The sequence below is a fragment of the Podarcis bocagei genome (genome assembly GCF_964188305.1).
Source record: "Podarcis bocagei genome assembly, chromosome: 9".
In the NCBI taxonomy this organism is placed as follows: Eukaryota; Metazoa; Chordata; class Lepidosauria; order Squamata; family Lacertidae; genus Podarcis; species Podarcis bocagei.
The window spans coordinates 57,667,519-57,686,709 of NC_138134.1; positions in this window are offsets into that span (position 1 = coordinate 57,667,519).

Below are 19,191 nucleotides of genomic sequence, written 5' to 3' on the forward strand. Positions count from 1 at the left end.
TTATCACACGTCACTTCCATTATCAATTATTATTATTATTGTCATCAATATTAATAGAACCAGTGCTTTCTTTCTGGGGGGATGCAGGGGTACACTTACCCCTAAACATTTTGTGAATCTAAGTTTGGCCTCATTGAGGGGCAGTATTTCCATATGAGTAGGAAAATGAGAATACCCCTAAACATTTTTTTAAGAGAAAAAGCACTGAATAGAATTATTATCCACCTTGCACCATTAGACCCCAGGGCAGGTTACAATAATTTAAAACAAATTACAGTCACAAGAATAAGGTGGGGGCTGAAAATACACATCTCAGGTGTCAAAGGCCAGGCAAAAAGGTGCATCTTCAGCATCCACTGAAAGTTGTATATTGAAGATGCCAGGTGCAACACTGTGCCACAACTGAGGAGCTCTCCTAGGTCACCCCCTGGACATCTGTGGGTGGTGGAACTCCCAAAATGGCCCTTCTCTGCTGATCTAAACAACTGAGGTTTGTAGGGAAAGGAGGCAGTCTCTCAGATATCTGCAGTCAAAGTCATGTAGGGCTATAAATGCTAGTATGGGGCACTTGAATTGGGCCCAAAACCAAACCAGTAGACATTTAAGAAGAGGGGTTATAGAAGTTCTAAAGGCAACCCCAGCTGCATTTTGAACCAACTGAAGTTTCAGAATTGTCTTTAAGGGCACATTGCAATAACCCAATCTAGAGGTCAACAGAGCATGGAATACCATGGCTGATCATCTCGGTCCAAAAGGGGGCATAGCTGGCGAACTAGCTGCAACTGCAAATAGACCTTTTTAAAAATAAAGATGTGATGTAAATCTTTGTATAAAAAAGGGTTACTGACCCAGAAGCATATACCTAGGGAATATAAAGAGCTTCATACAATTAATTCCAAAATACATATTTCTTGGTTGAGGGAGAGGTGAGACTTCATGGAGTTAACCACATTGGCGAGGCAGGGGGAGAATTCCACAGAGCTACAACATCAAGCTGTACAGTATTGTCATTCTGATGAAATCACCATTTTGTTAATCTCTTAAAACTTTTCTGGATAGTGGAGCTGTTTCAATACCAGCAGAAGCATTTTAGCTCCATTTTACTGCTTCATAGTACAAAGTCCTGTTCAATAGATGCCTTGTAAACTCCCAAGAGAAAGAAAAAAGAGGTCCCTTTGCCTTGTAAATCCATATTGTGGTTACCAACACCTGGAACGACTTCAAACAGCTTAAAGTTTTTGGGTTCAATCCAATGCTGCGTAAAGTGCACTTAAGCCCAATGATATCAGTCATCTTGAGCATGCCTCATTTTGTGTCGGATTGCATTTTTATTATTTTTGACATAAACTTTGAAATCATATTCTACGGAAATACGAGGAAACCATAGTAACTAGACTTATGGCATCAAATGCTAATTGGCTCAGGAAGAAGATAATTTGATTGCTTCCCCGCCCCGTTTTCAACAACTTTTGAACTGAACATGCCAAATTGGATCCAGAGTTGGCTTTCCATGAATAGAAACACTCCTTCCATTCAAGGAGTGGACTAAGATCTGGCAGAGGCTCGCCCCAGAGCAACAAGGCAAGTTTTATTACATTTATATCCTATCTTTCCTCCAAAGAGCTCAAAATGTCACACACAGTTCTCCTCCTCCCCATTTTATCTGCTCAACAACCCTGTGAGGTAGTTCAGGCTAAGAGACGGTCACAGGCCCAAGGTCACCCAGTGAACTTCATAGCTGAGCGGGGATTTGAATCCTGGTCTCCTGGACTCTAACCCCTACACCACACTGGACCTCTGTTTCCCTGCTGCACCACCACCCACATTCTATCCCCAGAGCAGGTATTCAAGAAGTACAGGGAACTGTCAAAAAAGGGATCCCCACTTCCTTTGGTGAGAGTGTCCTGATGAGTGAAGCATTCCACTCTCTGGAATGCTGGATCCAGTTCATTGTTCTTTGCTTTTTTGCTTTCAAATGCCCAACAAAGATGAAGGTGTTTGAAGTCAGGCTATTCAAAGTGGCCCAGATTTTCATCCATGTCTTTACGGTGATGTGCTGTGGTTGACATGATGGTTTCAGTTTAAGAAAATGTAAACAGTCAAGGTAAGTCTTCTTCAAGTTTTCTTCTTATCATTTTTGGTGGTGGGGTGCAGTAATGATAACACCAAATCCAAAGATTACTTTTAAAAATTGCTTCATGGCTATCAGGGATGGGCTGGCGGGATCTACTTTGCTTACTTTCTCTTTTTTTAATAGAACCCCACAATCCACCAACAGGAGCCCACTGCAAAATAACGACCTTCAATCCACAATAGTGAGTTGGCCATGTAGTCCATTGGGAAGGAGACATACCATGAACACCTATGGGTTCCCCAGGAAAAGGGATCAAGTCACACTGCGGGAACAATGTTCCCTAACAAATACTCCAAGTGACACAGTTGGATTGCAAGGGGAAGAGGAACAAATGCGCCAGGATTAGTAGAACCCAGACCAGGAAGTTAATGGGACCAGTTCTAGGAGCTTCAATAACATTGAAATCAGGATCAACATTTTAAATCCTACCATGGGGAGATGTTAAAGTGGCCATCACAGGATGAAACTTTGTCCTTGAGCGCTCTGCTAGTACCAGTGGTTTTTAGGGGTCAGAGGAGGAGGAGAGACTAGCAATACTGGAATCCACTTTACATTGCAACTCCTCATCCATGAAACACTCATTTTCAAAAGTAAGTTATCACAAAGTATGGGAAGCTCTTGTTCAAGAACCACAAGCCCACAAACCCTCTTAGGTGCACAGAACCAGTTGTGCAGATCTTTAACTCCATCAATGTTTTAGAGCACAGCTGGGAAAACTCTGGTTCTCCAGTTGTTGTCATGCCTAACCATTGACCATGTTAACTGGGGTTGATGGAAGCTGAGGTCCAACCACACTCTGAGAACCACATGCTCCCTGTTCCAGATTTAATGTGTTTTCATCTCCAATCTGTAGAGAGTCTTAGCAAGCTTTATGTTATGCCGTCTCCATAACTGTGAGGCAGGTTCCCATTACTTCCAGTTGACAGAATGGGAAATGGGACTGTCATCCAATGAATTGCTCAAGGCCACCCAGTTTGTTGACTCTGCTGCAATTTGAACTAATGCTTCCTGAGTCCAACATGCTATTCATCGAATCATACTGGGCTCTCAGTTTAATCTTATTTTTTTTCTTCACAAAGAAAATATTATTCTTCAGAGCCTCACATAAGGAAAAACTCAGTGGATTCACAGACTCAGCATGGCTGCACAGATAGTCTTATTATAAGAACTGAGCTGCAATGTTGTTTTAACCACTAGCCACTTCCTCTTCTGAAGTATTTCTCCAAGGAACTGCTTGGCAATTATTAATGTCACGATCCTGCAAGGTTCCACATGCTTGCCCAGAGATAGTGATCATCATTAAATTCTCACTTGCAAACTAATCAGGTTCTAATTATATGCATAACTCTTCCTTAAAAGACAATTATTAGTATAATTATTTGGATAAGGAGGAAGGAAGTACCAAAATGAACCCAACTAAGATCTGGCCCCATGGAGGTCATCCATGGTCTAAAAACTTTGTCATCTAAAGAGACAGAATAAGGAATGTTTGGGAGGGGAAAACAGTGATGAAGTGATTTGCCAGCATGCAATATAAGACATCAGTGGAGACAAAATGGGAATACGGATCTTCTTACTCTTTCAATGATACCTTCTAGAGTTGTTGCTGTTGGCATCTCGTCTGTCTCAGGAGACAATGGAGGGGGTGAAGTCAAGCTACTGGTGGAACCATTCTAAACTACATCACTACATCAATTGCTGAAGGAACAACAAGGCAAGATGGGGCTCATTTTTCGAAGAAAGGATTAAAGGATTTTCTCTTGCAGTTTGGATGTGCAGATAAGCCCAAACCCCAAGAAGACTGCGGACCCTGTAAAGTGGTAACTACAATAACTTTGGGAGAAATTCAATGTAGCGCTAAGCAGATCACTCAATTGGCACAAACATTTCTACTTCCCTGATGCAACGAATGGCTCTCCGGTGCCATTCTGGAAGTTCTCCTGACCACTCTGGAGTCAATTTGGGGATGAACAGGTTGGGAGAAAGAGTTGGGAGAAGCCCTGTTGCGACTAGCAGAAGCTCTTGCTCAGGCTTCCATTGATGGGGCTCAATTAGTTGAATCCCATCCCTTATAACAGCGATTCTCAACTTGTGGGTCCTCAGATGTTGTTGGACTGCAACTCCCATCATACCTGAGCTCTGGCCTTGCTAGCTAGGGGTGATGGGAGTTGTAGTTCAACAACATCTGGGGACCCACAGGTTGAGAAAGGCTGCCTTATAATAATACCTACTTATTCCTCTCTCTTTCTCTCTCTCTCTCTCTCTCTCTCTCTCTCTCTCTCTCTCTCTCTTTCCTTCACTTACCTGTGGGAATAAAATCAGGCATGCCAACCAGAGTGCCTTGGAGAAAGGGTAGCCTACACATTTTTCAAACCAGTCAATATGTAGGCCCATGTGCTTCTCTCCCCCAGCTGTTGTATTAAGTGGCCAGGTGGAGAAGGCGACAGGGCTCTTGCACCTTTAATAATTGTATAGGAGAGAGAATTTCAGCAGGTGTCATTTGCAGAAGTGACAGCTGCTGAAATCCCCTCTTCTGCACAGCTACTCAAGGTGCAGGAGCCCCAGCATCTTTGTCACCCTATGTGTCCATCTGTGTTGTAAATGCTAGGCATTTATGTAGCACATTTCTGCAGCTCAAAGTGCCTCCCATACATCATCTCACTAATCCCTGCAACTCTGTAAAATAAGCCACATTGCAGATGGAGGATTGAGGCTGAGAAAACAGAGGCTTCCCCGGTAGTGGAGGAGGTGCAATTTGAAAAAAATGGATTTTGTAGTTCTCACTTTTACTATATAATTCTATGCACGTGTTTACCCGGAAGTCAGGCTGACTGTGCTCAGTACCTAATAAGTGTAGCCAGTAGCCCTGATCCTGTTTCGATCCAATGTTATGTCTGCATCAGCCCTGTCTCCTCTGCATTATTGCATTTCTCATAGACCTTCTCGGTGCTATATATGTAGCCCATTCTTCTTCCAGGGCATCATACAATCTACAGAATATCATAGAGTGCCAGTCTGGTGTAGTGGTTAGAGTTTTGGACTAGGACCTGAGAGACAAGGGTTCAAATCCCCACATAGCCATGAAGCCCACTGGGAGACCTTGGTCCAGCCACTGTCTCTCAGCCTAACATACCTCACAGGGTTGTTGTACGGAGACAGGGAGAAAAGTGGATGCCACCTTGAGATCCATTGAGAAACGGTGGAAACAAGGAACCAAAATATGATGCACTCAGTAACACTGCAAGGTGCATTAGACGGAGAGAAGACGACTTGTCTGTGACATTTCTCAACTCCATGGGATGATATCTGAGTCTTTAGATCAGGGATGGGGACCCTCAGGTCCAAAGAGCCAATTATGGCCCTCCAAACATCTTTCTCTGGCCTTGGTACTTTCCTTGGGACACCCTTTCACATACCTCCATGACCCTGCTCTAAAGCTCTGTAACTGATTTTCCCTGTCTGCAAAGTGCGACATCTTGCTTGCTTGGATGATGGACAGAGTGCATGTGCAGAAATTCATTTTTCATTGCTTCACCCATTTTTGCCTCCAGCCCCATCCACCACTGCATGTGGCTCCCAGAAGGTTGCCTAAAAGGGAATGCAGCCCTTCGGTTGGGGGGAGGGGAAGTTATCCACCCTACTTTAGGCTTACCCAGCCAAACTGGACACATTTGCCATTCTATCACAATGACTCTGTTCTGTTCTACAAATGGTCCACTTGGAAATGAACTGCCAAATAGGCCACATCAACACCATACATTTAAAACACTGCAATACCACTTTGAAAAGTCACAACTTCCCCCAGAGAATTTTGGGAGCTGTAGTTAGTGCTGAGAGTTGTTTGGAGACGCCCTTTTCCCTTCACAGAGCTACAGTTCCCAGGGTTCCCAAGGAAGAAGGATTAACTGTTAATCTACTCTGGATTGTAGGTCTTTGAGGGGAATAGGGAAAGCTATTAATGACTCTCAGCACCCTTAACAAACTACAACATCCAGGTTTCTTTCAGAGAAGCTATGACATGGTATCATGGTGCTTTAAATGAGTAGCCATAGTGTGTTGAATAGTATGTCTAAAAAGTACTATTCTTGGTGTGCAGCCCTGGAGGCATGATGAAACCTGCCACAAGCATGGAATTCCTCCAGGACTGTGTGAACATTCCTAAAATAGCAAAGTTTCATTGTGAAACAATAAGGCTATCAGTCTTCCCAACATTTCAAACAACAGTTAAGGCAAAACCAAGGGCTTCTTTTTGCTTGATATTTTTTTTCCAAAGAACGGCTGAGTTAGGAGCTACCTTCCCTTCCTCTCCTCAAAATGCTGGCAATTCACTTCCTCGGCAGCCAGTCCAAAGTTTTATTTTATTTTCCTGTCGGGGGTGACAGAAATATAACAGCTGGACTATACAGACCTGCTGGGTCTCACTTAATGTCAAGGATCTCAGCTCAAACAGAATTCCAAACAATTTCCCAGTAAAATTGTGCAGATGTTGTTAGGTTAAACAAAGCCACAATTAATTATTTGGTATGGGCCTGCCTGGCTTAAGTTGCGAAGTATAAACATTCCAAAGGAGAAGAGAGTTTTGACCTCTTTATTCTTTGCCTCCCTGCCCCCCCCCAAGTCAATTTCGGGTCTTCATCCTAAATGGCTCCTCTCCAAGAGAGAACAAGGGGAAGAAGAAAAGAAAACACTGACACCAAACTGCTAGCTCCAGAGATGTTTCTCCAAACGAAGGCTAAAATATTTCAAGTCAGAAGGCTCTGTTCTTTATCCAAACCACCTGACAGTAATCCTTATTAATGCTCCAGTTCCATTATTTTTCACCACCAGATGTCCCACGCAAGAGTGTAAAAGGGATACAGGAAGTCCAGAAATTAGGCCAGAATTTTCTGTATAGAGGACATTTCCATGTTGGGAAAAGCACAAAAACCCTCATGGTTTATATATGTGCAATGATAAATGTGTGACGATGGCACATGGGCCTCGTTCTCCACATATATGTACAATTGGAATCTCTGATTATGAGTGTATTAATCAGACCACCAATCTATCTAGCCTATTACTTACTCTGACTGGTAGCAGCTCTCCAGAATCTCAGGCAGGAGACTTTCCTATCATTCGCAACATGGCCCTTTATTCAGAGAGGTCTTTTTGAGAGGTCTTTCTGCATGCACAAGGCATTCTGCATTCTAGGGCTGTGCCCCAACCCGGGCCAACTCAGGAAACACCCAACCTGGATCCAGCAACAAATCTATTTCAAGACAGGACTAATGTTTAATTAGGCCCAGGGGGAGTGGCATCTTTCCCCCCACCTTGCTCCCTTTTCTCACTGCAAAGATCAGGAGGGTCAATCCTGCTGGGTGCTGTTTCATCAGCAGACCCTTCAGCCAGCAGCATTACCTGGTGGGGTGGAGCTGTAGCAGTAGCTTCCCAACAGGGCAATCCCTATTACTTATGGGGCAGGGGAGGGTCAAGGTAGGAGATGCGCAGATGTACCAGTGGCTGTGCTGGATTGGTTCCACTGGTGCACCCATGCAGTCCTGATCTTGCTACTCCCTCACTCCCACTGAATTCATCACAGGAGGTTGTTGCTGAGGTCCTGTCCCACCAAGTGAGCCGCTCCTGCATGCATAACGTCCTGGACCAATTTCTTCCACAAAGTTCTAACTTCCCTTATCACCTTCCCTTGGAATTTCTCTCATTTCTTTCTTTCTTTCTAAACTTTTTAAAAAATAAAAAGCGTGCCATTATTTCACTTCTGCATGGAGGGGTGGTGATGACGGCACAGGATGAAGTGCCAATAATTACAATAAAAGCAGCACAGCACCTGTCCGTTCATTAAAAGCAGTCAGTTCCCCAAAGCCTGTTAGAACAAGAAGGTTTTTACCAGGACAACAAAGAAGAAGCCACTCTAGCTTCCCCAGGGAGAGAGTTCCAGAGTCTAGGAGCAGCCACTGAGAAGGCCCTTTCCCACATCCCCATCCAGCATGCCTGTGAGGGTGGTGGGATTGAGAGAAGGGGCTCCCCTGAAGATCTTAAAACCCTGAGCAGGTTCATATGAGGGAATGTGGTCTTTCAGATAGCACTTTGAATTCTGTCCAGAAACAGACCAGTAGTCATTGGAGCGGTTCTAGCAAGGGAGCCATATGCTCCCTATAACCAGCCCCAGTCAGCAATCTGGCTGTAGCTCTTTGAGCCAGTTGAAGTTTCTGAGCACTTTTCAAAGGCAGTCCCACAAAGAGTGCATTACAGTAATCCAAATGGGATGTAACTAAGGCATATGTCGCTGTGGCTAAATCAGACAGCTCAGTGAATGAGTGCAGCTGGCACACTCATCAGTGCAAATGTGCTCCTGGCCACCACAGAGACCTGGGCATCCAGGCTCAGGGCTGAGTCCAGGATTATGCCCAGATTGCGAACCTGTATCTTCAGGAGTGTTACCCCATCCAGCACAGGCTGAATCCCTATTCCCTGTTCTGCCTTCTGACTGACCAAGAGCACCTCTGTCTTGTCTGGATCTAGTTTCAGTTTGTTCACCCTCATCCAGTTTATTACTGAGACAGCTTCCTTAGATTTAGGTGGAAAGGAGAATTAGAGCTAGGTGTCATCAGCATGCTGGTAACACCAAATCCTGAAACTCTGGACAACCTCTATTGGTGGTTTCATGTAAATGTGAAATAGCATGGGGGACAGAACCGAACCCTAGAAGGACCCCTCAGGCCAATGGGTTTGCCCCTCTAAGAAGGAACAGAGCAACTATAAAACAGTGCCTCCAAGTTCCATCCCAGCAGGGTGGTCCATGAGAATGCCATGGTCCAGCAGGTCCAGCAGAACCAACAGGGACACACTCCCCCTGTCCAGTTCTGGGCATAAGTCATCCATCAATGTGACCAAAGACATCTCTGTCCCATAACCAGACCTGAAACCAGATTGAAATCTAGATAATCTAGATAATCACTCAGCTCCAGAAACCCCTGGAGCTGAGATGCTACCACATGCTCTGGTACCTTGCTCAAATGGGATATTGGAGACTGGCTGATAATTATCCAATACGATGGGATTCAGGGAGGGTTTTTTCAATTAAGGTCTTAGAACTGCCTCCTTTAGACACACTGGAACCCTACCTTGTTTTAAGGAGACATTGGCTGCTCCCTTCATACATTCAGCCAGTCTCTGCCTGGCCCTTTTGATAAGTCTGTCTGACTGTCTTCTTCTTCTTCTTCTTCTTCTTCTTCTTCTTCTTCTTCTTCTTCTTCTTCTTCTTCTTCCTCCTCCTCCTCCTCCTCCTCCTCCTCCTCCTCTTCTTCCTCCTCCTCCTCTTCTTCCTCCTCCTCCTCCTCCTCCTCCTCCTCTTCTTCTTCTTCTTCTTCTTCTTCTTCTTCTTCTTCTTCTTCTTCTTCTTCTTCTTCTTCTCCTCCTCCTCCTCCTCCTCCTCCTCCTCCTCCTCCTCCTCCTCCTTCTCTGATTTGCCTTTTCCTTGATGAGCACCACATGGACCAATGACTGCATTCTTCCTTTCTTATGAGCCATCAAACTCCAGCCTCCTGCTAACTTAATGCATGCTTTGGGAGATAGCACATCCCATAAGCATTATTCACATATAGAATTATAGAATGAAAGAATTATAAAATTGGAAGGGCCCCCAAAGTTCATCTAGTCCAGCCCCCTGCAGTGCAGGAATCTCAACTAAAGCATCCATGACAGATGGCAGTGTGATTAGTTTGCAGATGCAGAGTTTTACAGGTTAATAAACATGGGTTAGATCGAGATTAAAAGCAAAGAACTAGCACTTCCCTTCTGCAGCTAAAACAGCACAAACAAGCATAAGGCACATAAATCTGAAGCCAGCATTGACTGGATGGGACCAGATATTTGTAATTGTGCCTACAGCTGCTTCTGGTAGTAGAATCATAGAATCATAGAATCATAGAATCATAGAGTTGGAAGAGACCACAAGGGCCATCGAGTCCAACCCCCTGCCAAGCAGGAAACACCATCAGAGCACTCCTGACATATGGTTGTCAAGCCTCTGCTTAAAGACCTCCAAAGTAGGAGACTCCACCACACTCCTTGGCAGCAAATTCCACTGTCGAACAGCTCTTACTGTCAGGAAGTTCTTCCTAATGTTTAGGTGGAATCTTCTTTCTTGTAGTTTGGATCCATTGCTCCGTGTCCGCTTCTCTGGAGCAGCAGAAAACAACCTTTCTCCCTCCTCTATGTGACATCCTTTTATATATTTGAACATGGCTATCATATCACCCCTTAACCTCCTCTTCTCCAGGCTAAACATGTAAACTCAGAAATGCCTGCTTATAGAACCCTGATTTTAAAATTCATTTCACATTTGGTCCAAGGAGGGAGAGAGAGAGAGAAAAGAGAGATTTTGAACCTTTCTGAATTTTTGGGTAGGAGGAGCAAGGAGATAATTTTTTTTCTCTATCTCTATCTCTATCTCTATCTCTATCTCTATCTCTATCTCTATCTCTATCTCTATCTCTATCTCTATCTCTATCTCTATCTCTATCTCTATATGGTGCCTGGCAATATAGCAGGAGTGACTCCAAGATTGGATAAATCTAGTGCACCACTTACTACAATATCTTTTTCCTCACCCGGCAGAGCCAGATTACGAGATGCCTGTTTATGATCAAGTAGGATACAGGCCATGCATACAAAATGACCCACCTTTTTATGAAGAAATCAGTGGACAACTTCTCCGCATTGTATCTAGGCTGAAGTCGATGGATACTTTACCTTTTGCTGCAGTGCGCTCAAACTGGAGCTTTATGCCAGATCAATTTGGGACAGGACCTTGGGTCTGGATCAATAAAATATTTGAAACCAGCTCTGGATTTAGGACAATGTGGCTGGTTTCCTCACACAGGGCACTGAGCTGAGAGGGTCAACAACAACAACAACAACAACAACAACAACAACAACAACAACAACAGCAACACATCTATTCACATGTTTACCTACTCAAAGTTAGGCCCCAGTCAGATGGGCGATTGGGTTGCCATTTAGGGGTGAATTTAGGGAGGGCACCAAATTTTGTCCTTGCTTCTGCCGCCATATTACCAAAGCCTGCCCCTGTTGGAACCAGATGCCAGTTAGTTCCTCCCCTCAAAGAACAGTGTCCATCTGTATCCATTCCTTCAGGCTGCACCGGGGTGGAGAGTGGGGTTCCTTCAGATGCCTAGGAGCAACTGCCAGTTGGCTCCCGCACCCCCAGGTGCAAGAAGGAAGTTCAGGATGGTACCTCACTCTTGTTGCAGGTACAAAAACTGACTGGACTGGCCGGCAACTGTATCTTACTTCCACATCAGTGAGAGCATAGCATCCTTTAATGTAACTGAGGACAGAGCAAGTCACATGACACACATGCCTCTTTCTGTTCCTCAGTATCAGACACAGGCAGCCTCATCAATCTGCCTAATGGTAGGGCCAGTCCTGTCCGCCTTCCCTCCTTCTGTTTGAAGGCAGGAGCTCAACAGGCATTGCTAGGTAGTTAATGGATTCAGGGCACAGGCCCATGACAAAATTTGCATATACTCATTTGTATGTATAGATATAAATTTAGACCTTTGAGCAAATTAAGATGGTGACTGACTGGAGTCCTTGCTTGCTGCATAGTAAAAACTCTTCATGCAAAGTAAAAATGAAATATAATATTTTTTTAAAGAAAGAAGAAGAAGAAAGGAGGAAAGGGGCAGGAGATATGGGGCCCAACATAAAAAACCTGGGGTTAAGGCCCCACCTCACTAAAAATATCCCTGTTATTTTTATACAATCTCTATTTTATGCAATTTTCTTTTGTAAGCTGCCTTGAAGGGTTGTTTTCTTTTTTCAAGTGCAAAGGTGGCAATGCTGGCTGGTTCCCATTGGGACTGGTAGGGAGCCTCAGGATAGGTGGACTCAGATCCAATCACATGCAGAGGTGGAGCCTATGATGGGCGGAACCAACTAATTTCGTTTTTGTTCCCATCCTTTTCCATTCTGAGTTCTACAAAGGCAACACTGAGGCTAAAGAGAAGGAACCTGATGGCCAGCACCCCTCCATGGAATGGATGTAGGAAGTCAGGTAGGTGGGGGTCAACTGTGGATGATGGCGCAGCTTCCCAACCGCCCTAATGGACCAGCCTACATTGGAAGGGAAGGTGTGGTAAAAATACCAAACAAACAAGCAACTATTTGCTTTCAAATCCCAGGAAATCAAGGTCCACACAATGCCCAGTGCATACATTTATCACCACTGAAATGATAAATGACTTTGCTAAGCTATCCAAATGGCCAAAGGAAGTCACTGTGTATGGATAGCACCTATAGTTTGAGACAGGATGTTGATGTGTGGTAACTGCCTGCCTCCATTACCAAATGAGCCACATGTGCCTAATTTTAAGAGACTTCTTATTTAAAATGTTGTGGTTCGTTCCCAGCAGAGCACACCCGGCCTTCGTCTCTCCCACCTCAAGAAAGATGCCACTCTATATTAGTGCATCATCACATTTACATGTCTTTAGGTTCAGGATGCGATGTCTTTAGGTTCAGGATGTCTTTATGGGACGTGGGTGGCGCTGTGGGTTAAACCACTGAGCCTAGGACTTGCCATCAGAAGGTCGGTGTTTCGAATCCCTGCAATGGGGTGAGCTCCCGTTGCTTGGTCCCTGCTCCTGCCAACCTAGCAGCTTGAAAGCACCTCAAAGTGCAAGTAGATAAATAGGTACCGCTCCGGCAGGAAGGTAAAAGGCGGTTCCGTGCACTGCTCTGGTTCACCAGAAGCGACTTAGTCATGCTGGCCACATGACCCGGAAGCTGTACACCGGCTCCCTCGGCCAATAAAGCGAGATGAGAGCCGCAACCCCAGAGTCAGTCACAACTGGACCTAATGGTCAGCGGTACCTTTACCTTTACTTAGGTTCAGGATGCTTATTTCCAGAGTTGTCTTTCTGGTTTAAGAATACCCATTTCTTGATGTTTCCATAAAAATCGCCGTATCCTGTTCTGAATGCAACAGAGACAGAGTTTGTCATGATGCATGAATGGACCGTGCATTAAGACTGCCGCACTTCCTTGCCAACACCTGGGAAATAGCACTGCCATACCACTTGGCAATGGTAAGAACACACTTGGTTTTAGAGCTCAGGGCCACAGTTCAAGAGAACACAAACACTGGAAAAGGATTCAATGAACAGTTAACTGAAACAAAGGTTTCTACATCAGGGTTCCTGGTTCCTATAAACTCTTTCCTATATATTCTGTCTTGCCTTTCCCAGTTGCATTTCATGAGACAGCACATACCTTACAGCTCATAGGAACCAAGCAGTGTGTATTGCCCCCCACCCCCCATCTTGATCACCATTATTTATCCAAAGGAAGGTGCCTGCTTTGTTGCTGGTGCAGCTGTTTACAATCACTGCCTGACATTTTATAGCCAATTTTCAACATTTATTTGAAGATAAAGGCACCAAGCACCTTTGTGAATCAGGCCATTTTTCTTTAAGCGCTTATATATTGATACATGAGCTTTAATTTAGATCTTGGGTTTGCCTATCTACCATGCATTCAAACAAGAGTAATCGGATAATAATTTGTGACATGAAACTTATAACCAGCTGGGCAAGTGGCAGCCTTAAAAGCTAATTTAAGAACATGGTAGTTTGCTATTATCTTTTTAAATTGAGAAAAATTAAACTAACTTACTCTGTCTGTGTTTGCCATTGTCCTCTTTTTACCTGCCAGGCAACATAAAAGTAAACATGCTACAAAGTGCTAGGTAGGTATTTGGGGAAATGGGTGTACTTAATTATTTAACTTATAGAGGGCTTACTATATGGTGTATATAATATCTCAACACTGGCAAGAACTCTAAAGCACCAAAGATCCAAGGACTTCAAAATACACAACACCACAATACAGATAATATAAACAACTAGCAACAAATAAATAAAGCAAAGACTATAAAATCCTCAAATTAACAAACACTATGATCCAGCTCTCAATGGACTGGCTGGATGCAGGGGAGAGGTGGGAGGAAGCAGCTAGGGAACCCCCAAGGGTAGAAGGCTCTGAGCTAGGGGATTGGTGGTGGGACGACAATGAGTGGTCAGATGGAGAAGGAACAGACTGGGAAGAGGAGGTGTGAGAAGCTGAAGAGGCAACAGGTTTTAGTGAGCAGGGAGAGGCTGTGGCAGATGGCAGTCCAGATTCAGAGGCGGGAGAGGAGTGGAGACAGGAGACAGAGATGAGGCAGGCTGCTGAAGAATCCAGGGAATCACTCTCTCCTGCTGTGACCAGCTCCCTTCCCCCCATGTCTCCTAGAACACACAGAGAAATGAAAAAAGCAGAGCAGAGACTGGTTGTGAGCAGATGCAGTTTGCAGCTGCTTAGGGAAGACCCTGGATAGAAGGAGCCTTGAGTGGTGAGAAGGTGGAGACCTTCAGTCCACACAACCATCTCATTGGGGCAAGACCTACTAGGAAGAGTTGCTGGGATCCCTAGGCATGTGCTGATTTAGCTTATGTGAATAAAGAGTTAACTTAATAGACACAGTGTTTTTTATTATTGACCTAATTAACTCTGGCCCCGACATTATATTTTCAAGAAGTTTCAGGAAACACATCTGGAGTTTCCTAGATAGCAGCGAGGAAAATGGTCCAGAGAACTGGTGCCACCCTGGAGAAGGGCAATCTGCAGGTTGCAGTATGGTCAACAGTCTCCTGTGTTGATCTCAGTGATTACACAACTATATATTATGCCATCACTGAGATGTTATAAATGCTGTACCTTCATTGACATACTTCTCCCATGTACAAACCAACCAGGATTTATGCCAGCACCTAATTTTGGATGTTCAGTCCCCATCTTCCGTTATTTCTAGGTAGGCTGAAATTTCTGGAAACATAAACAGGAGTGTATGAAACCAGTGAGAGATTTGCACATACTTAAGATAAGCTTCCCAAGTTTCCTTCCCCTCCTAGATGACATCAAGCGTGTCAAATGAAAGTGGTGGAGGTTTGTGAAGGCTGAACAAGAGTCACTGAATCCCCTAGGCATAACTTTAATCATCATCTTTCACGGGGGGAAAATGAGGGAAACTGGAAGCAAACTAATAATAATAAAGCCAAGCATGTAAGATGCACATAAAATTACACAATTGTAATCACTGTCCCATCTTAGATTTTAAAAGATGGGATTTTAGAAGGCATAGGTTAAGAAAAGAGAAAGTAGAAAGGAACTTTAAGACCAGGTATGCAGCTGGAAATTACTGGCATTTGATTAAAATTGTTTGTGCTATGGATACTGCTGGGGGCTCAAAAAGCTATTGAACTAACTGGCAAGCTGCCTTGCTCCATTTGTGATAAGCAGTAGAGCATTTTGTAAACATCTACATTTTTCTATAAGATGGGAGGGCGTATATTAGTACACACCATACACCTGAAATTTAGCACAGACCAACTTCAAATGATTATGAGTTCAATCTTGGCTCTTGCAAAGCAATTAGACCTTTGACTTGACCCTCAAGCTGGCATGAATCCTAAACACATTTACATGGAATGTATACATTTACAAATTTGTCGATTTCAGTTTATCTCAGTTCCTCATTTTCTCAGTTTTCTGTTCAGTTTACTACATTTCTGTATCCATCTGCTTCCCCCTCAAAAAAGAAAAGTCTCACGAAAGTTCACCATCATTTTAGTTCCCATCACTCCTAATATACAAAGTTGTGAATGCAGTTTAGCCCAGTATATACATTTTTTGCATTTAAAAGTTCAATGAACATAATGCATGTTTGTATGCTGTTTCCACCAGTATATGCATTTTGCTTCATGCTTTCTCCTGATGTACACATTTTTTTTGGTTGTAGAAATGTCCTGCAAAATTTGGAGAATGTGAATTTTGAAAGACAGCTGTGTTTCAGATTCCATATCATTTCAGGAAATGCAAATTGAAAGGTAAACCAAGTTGAATTTCTCCTCCATCCTTACTCAGTGACCTTGATGGAACTTCAAAATACGTGGTATTTTAAAACCTAAACCTAAGAGCAGTGACAGCATTGAAATACAGCAAACCAAGGATGGCCTTCCTAACACAGACCCTATCCAGGCCTCTCTCTGTGTAGACTCCATTTTCCTTAGACATCTGGTACCTTCAGGCTTTGGGGCTTTTTTATTGACCTAGTAAAATCTGTCATTGTAATTGCAAAGATGGGAATGCTCCCTTATGGTGCCTATGTCCTTATAGCTCATTACTACATTCACAGCCCAAGATCTGTGAGCTCCGAACTGCACTTACATCCAGGGCCGGCCCAACCATGCGACAATGTGAAATGACTGCTTTGGGTGTCAGGATCCACAGGGGTGGCAGATCCAGCCTTCAAGGAACACATTGCCTGCCACCTTCATGGCTGTGGCAGCTGTGGCATACTCCTTGGAATCCAGATCTGTCACATCCTCTGCAGCTCTCTTGACATGCACAGGGGCATCAGCTGTGCCGCATCACCAGCTTCAGGATGCATAAGCAAGTTGGAAGGCACTGCTGCAAGGGATGAGGAGGTGGCTGGAGCCGAGTGGTGCTGGGATCCATTGCAGCAAAGCCTATTTCTCCTCCCCTCCCATCCGGCGATGCTGCTTCAGTTCTGAAGACGGATTTACTTCTGCAGCCAAGACAAAGTATGTACAGTATACATGTCTGTGCACACCATGTCTGGTGAAAAAAACACATGCTTCTGGTGAAATGTATAAGACTTTCCCTCAATCTTATCAGTTCAATGGGAAGAAAGTATCAATTGTCAATTTCACCAGAGTCCAGAAAGGGGAGGTGGCAATGGAAGTGCCATGTGACACATTCATACAAAATAAACAGGAATCAGGCAAGAGAGTCACATTGCACCTCAATCGCTGTGTGTGATTGGTTGTGTCTACAGCTGTCACAAGACTCTGTTACCTGGTTCAAAACACCAATTTACCAGTTCATAATCCTTGGCTATATTGCACGTCACACACCATTTCTCCTGGAAATTCTTCTCTGGCTCAGAATGGAAAATTGCATTCAACACATGCACATGTCCTACTGGATAGGGGCAGGCATATTGGAAGGAAGACTAAAACATCTGCTTGTAGGCAACACAATGTAATTTGAAATGGAATTGTAAATCCACCTTCCTGAATGGGCATCAGCCAACAAAACCCATTTTAAAATCACCATTGCTGTCTTTCACACATGCACACCAACATATTCAGAAACAATTCAAATGTCAGTCTCAGTGCTCCATTCTAACAGGAGCAACAGTCAGCTGAAGAGGACCTTGAAGTCGATTCTTAAGAACTTGAAGAAGAGTATTCTGGATCAGGCCAGTGGCCCACCTGGGCCAGCATCTTGTTCTCGCCAGGTTGCTGATCGGAAACCCACAAGCAGAGGAGGAGCTAGCTGCTCCGGCAACCTGCTCCAGCTAGCCACACGTGGGAATGGGCGCTGCCCACGGCAATCATCAGGGGGGTGCCACCTGCGGCGAATATTGGGGGTGCTGCCCGCAACAATTATCTGGGGGGGGTGCGCTGCTTGCGGTGACCATCTGGAAAGTCCGGTGCCTGTGGTGAGCGTCAGAGGGGTGCGCCACCTGTGGTGAGAGTATGAGGGCGTGGCGATGTCACCCCCCAGGGATGACACCCAGGGCGGACCGCACCCCCTTCCTCCGCCACTGCCCACAAGCAGGACCTGAGTTCAGCAGCACTGTCCCTCCAGAGGCTTCCAGTAACTGGTATACAGAAATATTTCTGCCTCCAATCACGGAGGCACAGTATAGGCATCCTGGCTAGTAGTCATTGATCATCTCATCCTTCATGAATGTGTCTAATCCTCTTTAGAGCCATCCTGGTCGGTAACCATCTTGTGGGAACGAGTTCCATAGTTTAACTGCGTATTGCATGAAGAAGTACTTTCTTTTTCCTGTCCTGCATCTTTAAACATTAAGCTTCTTTAGATGTCCACAGATTCTAGTGTTCCAAGAGAGGGAGAAAAAGAAAATTCTCTGCCCGCTTTATCCATACTCTGCACAGTTTTATAAACTGCTGTCATGTCTCCACTTACTCACCTTTTCTTTAAAGGAAGAAGTCTCAAATGCTGCAACCTTTGCTCATAGGGAAGTTGTTCCATCCGTTTGATCATTCTGGTCACACTTCTCCAACTTTACAATATCCTTTTTGAGGCGAGGTGATTAGAAGTGTACACAGTATTCCAAATATGGTCACACCATAGATTTGTATAATGGCATTATGACAGTGGTTGTTTTATTTTCAATTCCTTTCCCAATGACCCTGAGCATGGGATTTGCCTTTTTCACAGCTGCCGTACACTGGGACAACATCTTCATTGAGCTATCCATTTTGACACCAAGGTCTCGTTCCTGGTCAGTCATTTCCAGTTCAGATCCCATGAGCACATATGTGAAATTAAGAACTTTTTTCTTTTGCCCTACATGCATCTCTTTACATGTGTTCACATTAGTTGCATTTGCCATTTTGCATCACATTCACTTTGTTTGGAGAGGCCTTTCTGGAGTTCCTCACAATCTCTTTTTGGTCTAAGAGCCCTGATCAATGTTGTTATCATCAGCAAACCAGACCACTTCACTGCTCACTTTAGATCATTTACGAACAAGTTAAGAAGCAGAGGTCCCAATACTGATCCTTGAGGGTCCCCACTTTCTAGACTCCTCCATTTGGAGAGCTGTCACTTTATTTCTGCTTCCTGAAACTTAGCCAATTCACGATCCACAAGAAGACTTCATTTCTAATTTCAGGACTGCAAAACTTAGGAGCCTTTCATGAGATACTTTACCAAAAGCTCATTGAAAGTCCAAGTATGCTATGTACGTGAATTCTGGAGGTCATTAGGCATATTGGAAGAGGAGCAGAAAGTGGTAGGAGCTTTGCCTTCACAGTCCCTTTCCCACCAGATATCTTACTTATTCCTAGCTGAAAAGGCAACACCCAGCTCAATAGAAAAGTGGAAACAAGAGAAGAGTCAGCAGGGGAGACTAAGCACACTTATTCGCTTGTATG